Below are 13,107 nucleotides of genomic sequence, written 5' to 3'. Positions count from 1 at the left end.
CACCCTCAAAAAGTCAAAAAGTCCATGGGATACTATGGGGTGAATTTAACTTTAGGGACATCATGCTTGTCAATGGAATCTCAAATGTGATGGAGAAGATTCCATGGTTATTTCGTATAAAAGATGTTTAGGATTAAATTTCTTAGGCAATGTTAGAGGAAAAATGGATATCATGAAAGAAGATGGGTTTTTTATCACGTCCATGGTCCAATCCAAGGAAAACAATTTCTGGTCAAAGATGGAAAGGAATAAGGATTTGAGTATGTTATTATCATTCAAGGGTGTGGAACGTTTTGGAATTTACTTAGATGTTGATGATAGGAATTTTTTTCTTCTAAGTGAAGATTGCCCATCTCATTGGAAACACTAAGAGGAGGGTAAATCAATATTTCTCTTCAATTAGAATTTTTAACTTCTCAAAGCATTAATTACCATTAACATTATATCAACATAGCTTTCAACATCACATGAACAATAAACAACACCATTCAACAATGCACAAACATCAAGACAATAGACAACAAATTTTTAGGTGGATACCCTTCTGGGAGAAAAACTATTGAATGCTTCTTAATATTTGTCTTCAATAAAATTTACATCAATATTTTAAGCTCCAACTCATGGAGGCTCTAACCTTAATGACGCTTCAATGCCCTAGTTTACTAACTGCAACTAGAAGGATGCTCCAATGGCCTTATTTACAGGCTCCAACCTAGAGGACACTCCAACACCTTATTTACCAGTTGCAATCGGAAGGACGCTCCAATGCCCTATGTAGACTCCAACCTCCCCTAGCACCCCCTAACCTTCCTAATTAGTTGGTGGACCATGTTTCACAATTTTTAGGCTGGATCCCGCTATGCTAGAAATCAATATTAAGAAACTACAATACAAGAAATTTTTATACAACCTCCATTAATCAATTTTTTGCTTGCTCAATTTGCATTTCAAACCCTAGCATCAGTGAAATTTGCTTCTTCACCAAACATCAAACTCTATCAATTCACTGCTTTTACTTCTACTGAACATCAATCCAAACCTCACACCCAATGCTCTTTGGTCATCAACTTCTATCAATACCATTGTCCAAAGATCAAACCCTAACTTCTATAATCAAGTCATCAAATGTCTAGCCATATAACCCAACAATCTTTGCATCAATGTACTAGTATATCGAGTCAAACCTTGACAATATTTTCCACACAAATTAATGGTGATACAATACATATGGTAAGCATACTAGAAATACATCAACCTCTAATGGAAGCATACTATAGGTTATCAACCAAACAACAACATCATCAACACTCTCCAACAACTCAATTATAACTCTGCTTCAAGCATGAAACCCTAACTCCTCAATACATCAATCATACCAGCCAAAAAACTCAATAGTTCTCCTTAAGTTAGATATATTTATATCAATATACATCAGTAACCTCTAATTCACAAACATATTCAGAACACCCTGGTATTATCTTAACAACAAATTCATATATAAACCGTAGGAAACAAGCTTTGACTCAAAATTGGTTGGCTACATTTGTCTCTGAGGTGCAATCATCTTGCTTCTGCGAAATTACGATTTGGTCAATTAATGACTCCAAAAATCAAGTATGAAATTTAAATATCTACAATTTATACCTTTCTAGGCACTTTTACAAAATAGTAATGTCCCAGCCTTAGTATGCTAAAATTTCTACAAAATGAAAAGTAAATATTATTTATCTCAGATCTGTCAGCGACAATAATTGAACTTGATATCTTGAGTATAGAGAACATATATACATTATCAACTTTGTAGTCAGATGCGACAAGGATCTTCCAAATGTTTCGATATATTACAACGTTGTGTTGACCAAACTCATAAATCGATTTCTCTTTCTACGGTCTTACGGTTCAATTGTTCCATAATATTGTTTGTTTTCGATATATTACAACGTTGTGTTGACCAAACTCATAAATCGATTTCTCTTTCTACGGTCTTACGGTTCAATAGTTCATAATATTGTTTGTTTTTTGAAAATGCGTTAGCACACACTAACAATGCATTTCTTCATTAACAATGATGCCAAAGTTTCATCTATGTACACATATCACATTCATATCATATCTGCGGAATCTTCCATATGCATTTCTAACTGCTAACTCGATATTATTTGCAGATTCCACTCATGCACAGATTCCACAAGAGACTGAATTCATTCTAGACTGCAAATTTTCACAACATTACATCACATGGATTTATGACATGGTTCATGCTACAAATTGTGGGCTCAAATTATTGCAACAAAAAATTGAGAATATTTCTCACATTTTAGACTTCAGCCAAAACGACATCAATCAATTGTGTTCCATAACACATGTATGAGATTGCGGAGTAGTCTACCAAATATATCATACCACTGTTGTAGTGATATTGCAGTGAATCCTCAAATTTCAACATGATATAGAGAGCTGCAATCAAATAGCGATAAATCGCTTGATCTGTCACTTGTTTAGCTTAGACATGCCCTATTACAGAGGGTTGAGAATCTTCAAAGAAGGCATAATGAATTTTCATGACCAAAAAGAGCCTTATGTTTGCTTTAGACATGCACAGAGAGGAATCCAAATTGTCAGTGCTATTCCTTTTAAATATACATTATATACATGCCTCAAATTTTCAGATTATCAAGTTTTGCTCAAGTCACAGTCTTTAAAGGGAATCAAAACCTATGGAAACACTCAACAAATGTTACAATGACCTGCAATAGGATCATAAAAAAACTGTGAATTCCATTTAAGAAGTTGTAGCCCATACACCCTCAGAAAAATGCGAGTTGTGACAAGTCCCTTTAGTGAAATATTAGAGTGTATCCCATATTCCCAACAATCAAACAAAAACCTTTAAATTTAGGCCTCCTCGTTAGATTTCTCTATTATACTCCACAGGACCAAAAAAGATTTCAGAATACAATTTCTTCAAATGGTATTACATTAGATCAATGCCATAATGGATGAGATACAATGCCTTTTATAGATAAGGAGAGACATTAACTTAGGCTAGCCTACTTAATGATTAGAGTAAAACAATTTGTTTTAATTTCAAATAATGTACACAAAAATGAATGAGGTCGACTTCCCTTGCAAGTTTTGAATATGTCACTTAAATAGTTACCTTGAATATTTTGTTTGAAATTTTCCTTCAAGATTTGATAACAATAAAAATTGTAATCTCTTCATTTTCTTATGCATTGTTCCATAATTTACTTTGCCAAATTTTCCCAATAGCACTTTGCCACATTATCTTCCTTTTGGGGTTTTTTCCCACTTGATGGGGCTCTCACCATTAAAAAGGCATCTCTCAAACTGAGAGGGATCTCATGACAAGCCACATACCATTGGAATCATTATGACGAGAAGAATCCAATGACAATGGTCCTGAGCCTAAGATCCTTGATATTCATCCCTAAATTCTTCAACAAGTGTGAGGCTCAGGACCATTGTGGGGATTTCCAGGGGATTTGACCAATGGTGTTTCCAATTGATGACAAATATTAAGAGTGTTCAATTACTGACATTGGCATCAATGAAAACACCATTCAACACCAATCATGACTAGAAGAATCATGTAGATTATTTGGTTCTAGATTACTTCTCTCTTGGTAAGAAAATATTTTTGACCTTTCCTTCCCTATTTGACTTGCAACTAGAGAAGGCCCTTCCATTTTCAATGAATATACCCCTTCACTCAAATTTATAATGCAAATGAATGAGGATTAAGGAATACAATGAAAGAAAAACAAGATGTAATCAAGGATGGTTCTCCTTTGGAACAAGAATTGGAGATAAGAAAAGAAGGATGCAAGTTAGACTAGTTAAACTACAAAAGAAAAGAATGAAGATCATGGTAAAGTCTCATTTTATAATTAGAAAAAACCCAATCATATGCTAAACATCCTTCATAGGACACCCTTTGTTGGGGAGATAGGGAAAAGGAATCCCCTTAAATCATGAATTGACAAATTCTAGAAAACAAAGCTTAGGTATGCTCCAGGGTTCTTCCTCCTCGCAAGTGGATACATTAACATTGCACAAGGTCAAGGGATGATCTAAAACTAAAAAGTGAAGGTTTCAATAAATAATTTTCAAGCTAGTTCATGTCTTTTAGGCAATGGATTGTGGTTGCAAAAGTACACAAACTTAAGTAAATTTGCAGAATTTTAAAAATTAAAAGTGAACAAACATGTAACATCAAACACAAGAAAATTGATAATGGAGTTCACCCATCTTGGGCTATGTCTCCGGGTCTAGCTTCTAGTGGTGACCGCTTTATTATATGCTCAAATGCTCAATACATCAACATATAAACTTCAATATGTAAAATAACACTACCATTGTGTCCAGAATGCTCAAAAACCCCTATCTAGGCTCTTCTTGAGCTCAAAAAACCTGAAAAGTGAGCAAGTTATGCTTCTTCATTCAAAGTTGCCTATAAACTCTCAAAAAAACTAGAACACTCTCCATATTTTTCAACAAAATGATCCTAACCCCATCAGTAGGGTACTAGAGTAGTAGGGCGGAGGTCACGAGTTTGACCTGCACCTCCCATTGTTGATTAGGTTGGTTTGTTTATTATATATCAATTTTTTTAACAGGCCTCCACCCCCACTCGAATCCTCTACCCTTGGTTTCATGTCGCCACATGGCCACAGGCCATGGGCACGAGCAGTGTGCCACGTCCCCAAGCTCCTAACTCCTCGTTAGTGGTCACATCCCATTAATGTAATTGTGGGCCATTGGCCCAACCTTCACGCCCACCTCCACAACGTTGGTCACGTTTGTTGCCATATAACCAATGGCTAGACCAGTCGGGTTAGCACATTGTTCCATCATTTAATTACCAAACTACCCACCATTAAATCTTAAATATGAGCGGGCACCTATGGTTAACAAGAAACATATGTGGCCCAACAGTTGGGTGCTCGTTTCGTTGGTTGGAGGTTATGCGATCAAATCCACCAGAGGTTTTGTTGGTTAAAAAAACTAAATTTTGGTGCCATCTAGAGTGCCATGTCGCACCTTGGGATTAGGTCACGTGTCACTTTGTGATTGGCCCATCTCAGGAACCAACAACCAAATAAAAATTTACCATGTGTCCTTGTATGACTGGCCCAAATGTTGGCTCCTAATTGGTCCCCTTCAAAAATTTCTACTACCCAGTAAGATGATGACGTCAACACCACATCAACATATGGACTGTATAGTCAACCCTGCACTTTGACATTTTTGTTTTTTGCCTAAAACTTTAGAATGTGATAACTTCCTCATATGGTGTTGGATTTAGGTGATTCAAGTGTCATTGGAATTCGAACAATGATCTCTACGATTTGGAACTAGTTTTTGGAAATTTTGAGCACTTTCATTTTTTTATCATATTTTTTATCCCTTAGATCACTTCTCCCCAATAGAAACTTTTGGACCACCAAAAGTCTAATTTTGCTCAAAAAGTAAGTGAGGGTACAACTCCCTCACTTTGCTTATCTCTATCCACCTTAATTTACTTGGATTGGTACCTTTGAGCCCCATATGAAGATACTCCACATTGCCTCTATGTGAAGTTCTTATTCTCCTGTCAAGAATAATGTCTTCCTACAACTGATCTAAATATTCAAGAGAAAAATATTCTATAGATGAAATTTGAAAATTATCTTATTGATCAATGATCATAGGAGGCTCATACAATCTTAAATTTTCCACATTCACAACATAATAAATTTTCATGTAAGGTGGAAAATCTAGTTGGATTGAGTTGTTACCAATATTCTCCAAGATTTTGAAAGGACCATATCTAATTGGTTTGAGTTTTTTATCTTCACCTTGTAATATTTCTTTTTGTTGTACAACCAAAATTGATCTCCCACTTGGAAATCATGATCAACTTGATGTTTATCATGTCTTTCTTTGTACTTGGCTTGGGTTTTCTCCAGTCGTTCTTGTACCCTTTGATGCACTAACTAGATTTGTTGAATGGAATTCTTGGCTTTGTCCACATCACTATGTCCATCTACTACAATATCTTTACCAAAGATGAAATCCAAAGGAGACTTTGGAAAATAACCCAAACAAACTTCAAATGGAGATACTTGTGTAGATGAATGCTTGGCACGATTGTAGGCATGCTAGATGTAATGAAAATGATCATCCCAAAGTTTAGGATGTTTACCACAATATCCTCAAAGGAGATGCCATATTTTTTTGTTCACTACTTATGTCTAACCGTCGATTTGTGGATGAAATGTTGTGCTCTTCTTCAACTTTGTGTCCATGAATTCCCATAAACTTGACCAAAACTTCTCGATAAATCACGAATCTCGATTAGAAATAATTGAAGTATGTAAGCCAAAGTGAACCCATACAATTTGGAAGAACATCTTTATGGTTTGTTCAGTTGTAACCTATTTCTTACAAGGCATCAACACACACATTTTTCTAAAATGATCTAGTACAACATATAAATAATCGTGACCTTTTCTAGACATTGGTAGTCCCCAACAAAATCCATAAAAACACTTTCCCAAGGACGAGAAGGGATAGGAAGTGGAGTGTACAAACCCAATTTCTTATTACTTGGCTTGATAGTAGTGCAAAAAGAGCATCCTTTTACATATATTGATACAGTTTCATTCATACGAGGCCAATAAAAATACCTTTGTAGATGAGAAATTGTTTTGCCTATACCAAAGTGACCATCAATAAGAGAAGCATGGGCTTCCCTGATGACATTAGCTCTTTCACCCTATGGAATACATAACTTTCCAAGATGATACAACAATTTTTTATGAATGTGATAATCCAACTCTTCAACATGATTTCCTTGACTCAGAGTTGCATAAACATCTTTAAAATATTCATCTTGGGCATACTGTACAATATAACTTTCATGCATGATTGAGTTATGCTTAAGAATGATAGGTGCATTAAAAATAGGTCTTGATAACATATTTGCAACTTTGTTGTAAATAAATTTCTCATACCTGATAACCAAATGAAATTGTTGCAGAAATCCCATCCATCTAAATGTCTAGATTGTTGTAGCTTGGTTTGCAATTGTAGATATTCCAAATGTTGATAGTCAGTATGAATAATCGTTTCTTTACCCATCAAATAATGCTTCCACTTTTTCACGCTTTATACCAAAGCATACAACTCTTTATCATAAGTTGGATAGTTAATTACTGCATTGAAAAAGGTCTCAGAATGATAACATATTGGCTTACCATGTTGCATCAATATTTCTCCCATAACAAATTCACTTGCATCAGTTTGAATTTCAAATGGTTGCTTGAGGTCTAGAAGTGCTTTGAAATGGTGTTTCACTGATTTTCTCATTCAAAATGTCAAAGGATTTTTTTTTCTTGCCTCCCCACTGAAAGACTTGATTTGCACTTGTCAAAGCATGTAATGGTGTTGCAATGAATGAGAAGTTAGCGATAAATTTTCTCCAATATTGAGTTGATCCCAAAAATCTATTGACTTATGTTTCATTGTTGGGTTTAGGCCAATTCACAATAACATCAACTTTGGAGAGATCAATCTTTAATTCACCACCTCCTACAATATGGCCTAAATACACCAAAGAGGTTTTCCAAAATTCACATTTAGACATCTTCAAATAGAAATTTTCCTTTTTCAAGACATCTAAAACTTGCTTTACATGCTTGACATGCTCTTCATGGGTCTTACTAAAAATCAAAATATCATCTAAGTAAACTATGACAAAATAATCAAGGAATTGTCGCAATATATCATTCATAACTCTGATGAATGTGGTAGGTGCATTACAAAGCCAAAATTGTGGAAATTATGGTGTAGATTTGAAACTTCCCATGAAGTTTTGAATCAAAATCATAAGACACAAACCTACTATAATACTATGTGGAATTCAATTCACAATTTAGAACATCAATCACAAACATGTAATGAGAAATAACACACATGCACACAATATTTTTTCCAAGGGAAAGCAATATGCTAAAAACCCCTTGCTTGCTTGCATTAATCTGATGAATAGAGATGTATTACAATTGCTTTGCTCACTAAGAACATCTAACTTAGACTTAGTCAATTTCTGACTCTGCTCAAGCCCCTATTTCCTTGTGCAATTCCTCAAGGTTGATCATCAAACCAATACAATGAACTATACACTCAATCTAGTATACAATTAATTGTACACTTCCTTGGAATATTCACCATAGTCGGGGAACTCGAATTATCTGCATGCATGAGCTAATTTGGTTGTATGCATCAATTAACTAGATGATCTCTGAGTTAGACTATTTTCCCACTACTCAACTAACCATGCACTAGTTATATTAAAAGTTAGAACTAATAAAACAAATTACAACTAAAATTAACTCAACCTAGACCCCTGAAATTTAGGAATCACTACATACAATTGAAATCCATGCCCTTAACTCAAATTAATTGAGCTAGATTCCTATAAAATAGGAATCAACACAGGAAAACTAAACTTCAACTCATTAACTCGAATTGAGTCTTCTTAACTGAGTGACAAGAGCCATGTCACCTCAGTTAACTCCTCCAAGTTGTCTTCTTATGTGGAATTTCAAATTTCCTCAATTTAATCAAAGCGAAAATCAAATTGAGAAATTTTTAGCGCATTTTTCAACACTCCCTCTCAGCAAGAAAAGGGTTATCAACCACCCCTATCCTGCACCTGTGGAATGTACTACATGCAACACCTCTCAATGTTGTTGTTGCTACTATAACATCTATAATTGAGAAGTATCGAAAATGAACTGAATAAACTATGTTTGCAATCCGTCTACTGGGAAGAATGTGTTGTCGCTGACTCTACTAATGAGCCTCCTTCTCTGTTGTCAACATGACTCTACAATCCTCAATATATAACTAACAATGATCCTCTTGCTACTGAATATTGTGGGCCCCTATGGCAAGGTAATGATCCATGAGGAGAACACATCAATGTACCTTTCCCAAATTTCTGCAACTCTGGGACTAAGAATCTACATCGCCCCACATCACTCCTAGAGGTATAGGTACATGCATGGCAAAGTCTGATCTACTCATACTGTTGTTACTACTGCTTTGTTGGTGCAACCACTACAATAATGAGTCTAACCTCCCAAAATCCTAAAGTACTAGCTTCCATAGGGATGCTCCCTCTAAGTTTCAATCTCCTTGTGGGAAATCTCACTCCTCCTCAATCTACCGATATCAATGATCACAACTCCTTATGTGTCACTAATCTTCCCACTAGCATCCTTCTAGCTCCGTTAAGAATTCTGCATTTAGGGTCTTCTGGATCTGCGTGAACTAGGGCTCCATAACTTTTCCTCCTAACAACTCATTAGTTATTTAATGATCGTTGTACATGAGGACTTCAATGGCTGGTTTCTAATGTGAATCCACCTCTTATACCATGTAGAAATTATGGTGTAGATTTTCAACTAGTCATGAAGTTTTTAATCAAAATCATAAGACACAAACCTACTCTATTGCTCTCCGAAATTAAATTCACAATTCAAGACATCAATCACAAACATGCAATGAGCAATAACACACATGAACATAGTATTTTTTCCAGGAGAAAGAAATCTGCTTAAAACCCCTTGCCTACTTGCATCAATCTGATGAATAGAGATGTATTTCAATTGCTTTTCTCAAATGAGCACAACTTGCAAGTGAATAACTTATATCTCTACTCGCTGAGAATCTTTGATCTAGACTTAGTCAATTTCTTCCTCTACTTGAGCCCCTATTTCCTTGCGTAGTTCCTCAGGGTTGATCACCTGACCAATACAATGAACTATACACTCAATCTAGTATATAATTAATTGTGCACTGCCTTAGAATCTTCACCATAGTTGAGGAACTCGAATTCCTTACATGCATCAGCTAATGTAGTTGCATGCATCAGTTAATTGGATGATCTTTGAGTTAGACAGTTGTCCCACTACTCAACTAACCATGCACTAGTTTTATTAACAATTAGAACTAGTTTACCTGATTACAATTGAAAATAACTCAACCTAGGCTCCAAAAATTTAGGAATCACTACATACAATTGAACGTCATGCCCTTAACTCGAATTAACTGAGCTAGATTTCTATAAAATAGGAATCAACACATGCAAAATATCCTTCAACTCATTAACTCAAAATGAGTGTTCTTAATTGAGTGATAAGAGCCATGTCACCTCAGTTACTCCTCCAAGTTGTCTGTTGATGTGGAATTTCAAATTTCTTCAATTTAATCAAGGAAAAAATCAAATTGAGAATTTCTTACTGCATTTTTCAACACAAATGACATAACTAACCATTCAAACAGTACTTGTTTTGTCTTAAAAGCAGTTTTCCAAATATCATCTTCAACAATACTTATTTGATGATAATCGTTTCTCAATCCTAACTTAGTAAAATAAACAAAATATTTCAACTGATCTAGCAAATCATCAATGTGAGGAAGAGGATAACGATTATTTACCATAATCTTGTTCAAAGCTCAAAAATCCACACACATGTGCCATGTACCATCTTTATTTGGAACTAGAACAATAGGAGACCCACAAGGAGATGTACTAGGTATGATGGGCCCTTTGTCAAGTAGCTCTTTAATTTTCTTCTTTATCTTCGCATTCTCCAAAAATGACATTCTATACGTGCCAATATTCAAAAGTGGCACATCCTGCTGAAATTGTATCTCTTGTTGGATTCCCCTTTTTGGAGGTAACCCTTCAGGTTCTTGAAGCATCTCGTTATTAGTATTAAAAACTTCAACCAATTCATTCTTGAGTTTAGAATCACATCTTGAGAAAGCTTCAGATTCAACAGTATCTTTATCTTTAATCGTCAACAACACAAAATTATTACTGGCATTCACAAGCCTTTTCATTTGACTTCCACTAACAAGAGATAAGTTCATCTTCTTGTGATGTGCTCTAACAATATACTCAACTTCATAATTGAAAATGTGATATTTTTTCTCATGACGATAGAATATGGTTTTTAGATCATATAAATATGGAATCCTTAAGACAATCTCACAAATATCAAGTGGTACAACATCAATCTCTACCTCATCTATAAAATTGGTAGTGATGGAAAATTTTGAGTTTACATTTTCTTGTCACTTGCAATTTGGCATCATCACATACCCAACCAAAGGGTAAGGTTTTGTATGAGTTGTAGCCTCTAAATTAAGTTTTGTAACATCCCTGGGTTAAAAATACATGTAATAAAGTTGATAAAGGAAAAATAAGACCAAGGTCATGGGAAACGTATTCCAAGTTGAATGTTGGGCAAAAACATAGTGATGGGGATCAATTGTGATTAATTAATGTCTATGGAAATTGACGAAGGCTTTGGAAAGACATGAGGCATTTATGGGCATTTTATCTATGAAAATAATGGAAAATAGGAGAAAAGAAAGGTGAAATGTCACAAGTTGCATGTGAGGAGGAAAATGAAGGAAAATAATGGAAAATGAAGAAAATAGAAGCCTCAATGATATTAGGGCTTATGAGGATCAATTCATATATTTTTGTTTTTTCTTAGCTTGGAGATCTCTCTCTATTCTCTTTCTCACACTATTGCACGCTTAGAGTTTTCTTGGAGCACCCTTGGAGCATTTTGGCATACTTTGGATTTGGAGCAAGAAGGAAAAGGAAGAGTAGGAAAGCACAAGGGAACATCGGGTTCAACAGCTATAACGGTTTTTTCTTGCAGGTACCAAGTTGCATGTATGATTTCCTTGCTAGTTTTGACATGCATGGAATATGCATGTGGTTATTTGGTTATGATTTGTCATTGGCATGGAGGATTTCCTAGATTGACAGTGGTTTTTCCTAACCTTTCCATTTCTTGGATAATCATGGTGTTGTGGGTCTTACCTTTATTTTCTGGTTGGTTCTCATGTTCGTTATGGTTGTGGGTTGAGTTATTAGTTGTTGGAGCCTTGGTTGGACAAACGCTCTGGAATCCCTCTAACAACTCAGGTTTAGTTACTAGTCCTTAAAGCCTTGGTTGGAAAAATGCTTTAGAGCCCATGGTGGGTTGAGTTACTAGTCCTGGAATCCTTGGTTGGATAAATGCTCTGGAGTTTGGAGGGAGATGTTGATTGAGTTACTAGTCTTGGAAGCTAGGTTGGAACAAATGCTATGAAGCCCTGGAAAAGTTGGAAAGATGCCTATCTAGAAATGGTTAGTGATGTCCGACTGTGAGGGGGAATCATTGGTAAATGGTTGAGGTGGTTTGGCCTCTAGAAGCCCTGGTTTGGTTTTCTTGGTTTATTCCATGAGATCCCACATTCATGCTTAGAATATGGCACAATGGTGATTGACTGAAAGAAAGATCTGGTTTAGCCTAATCTATGGTTAAGTGGTACATGGAATTCCCTGACTTGGTTGGATTTGTATATGTTAATAAGAGATTTTTCCCTCTTGTGTTCTATGTGTAAATGTACTTGTTATTATGTGGCTATGACGACTTTTCTATTATTGTTGTTTATCTGGTTATATGTTGGTTACAGACATGGTTTTATGACATTCTTGAGTTATGGCTCTCATCATGTTTTGGTTAGTAGGTGAAATGTTAACAAATGTATGGCCTAATAGATGATAATGCAACTATTGTGGGAGGTCCTCATACCTTATTAACCATTCTCAAATAAGTATGAGACCCTTATGTTCAGATGTGTAATTATGACCTTTTGGTTACCTATTCATGATCTGTTTGATTAAATGCATGTCATGGATAGGCCTAGTTAGGTCAAGTTCTTGTCTAAGTTTTGTGTGAAAGGCTTTGTCTTGGTGTCATTCATTGTTTTGGAAGGTTTTATGAAGTTTTGGGTAGTGGTCTAGAGATTAGCATGAAAAGAGGCTTAAATATTGAATTTGTTGGCACAGAACTGGGTGAAAGAGTATGCAGTTGCATGAGTTCCTTATTGTGGGAGCGACTGAAGGGTTACAGTAACATGGGCGGTTTGTCATGGGAGTGACTACAGGTTTAGTTCAGTTAAAAAACAAGTTAACTTAGGGGTTGGGCATCTGGAGTGGTTGGTTAGCCCCTGGGGGTCCTATAG

This window comes from Pinus tabuliformis, chromosome 7 (assembly GCF_031772625.1).
Source record: "Pinus tabuliformis cultivar Carrire ecotype Pingquan chromosome 7, CPIR1, whole genome shotgun sequence".
Classification (NCBI taxonomy): Eukaryota; Viridiplantae; Streptophyta; class Pinopsida; order Pinales; family Pinaceae; genus Pinus; species Pinus tabuliformis.
This window is presented reverse-complemented; position numbering follows the sequence as displayed.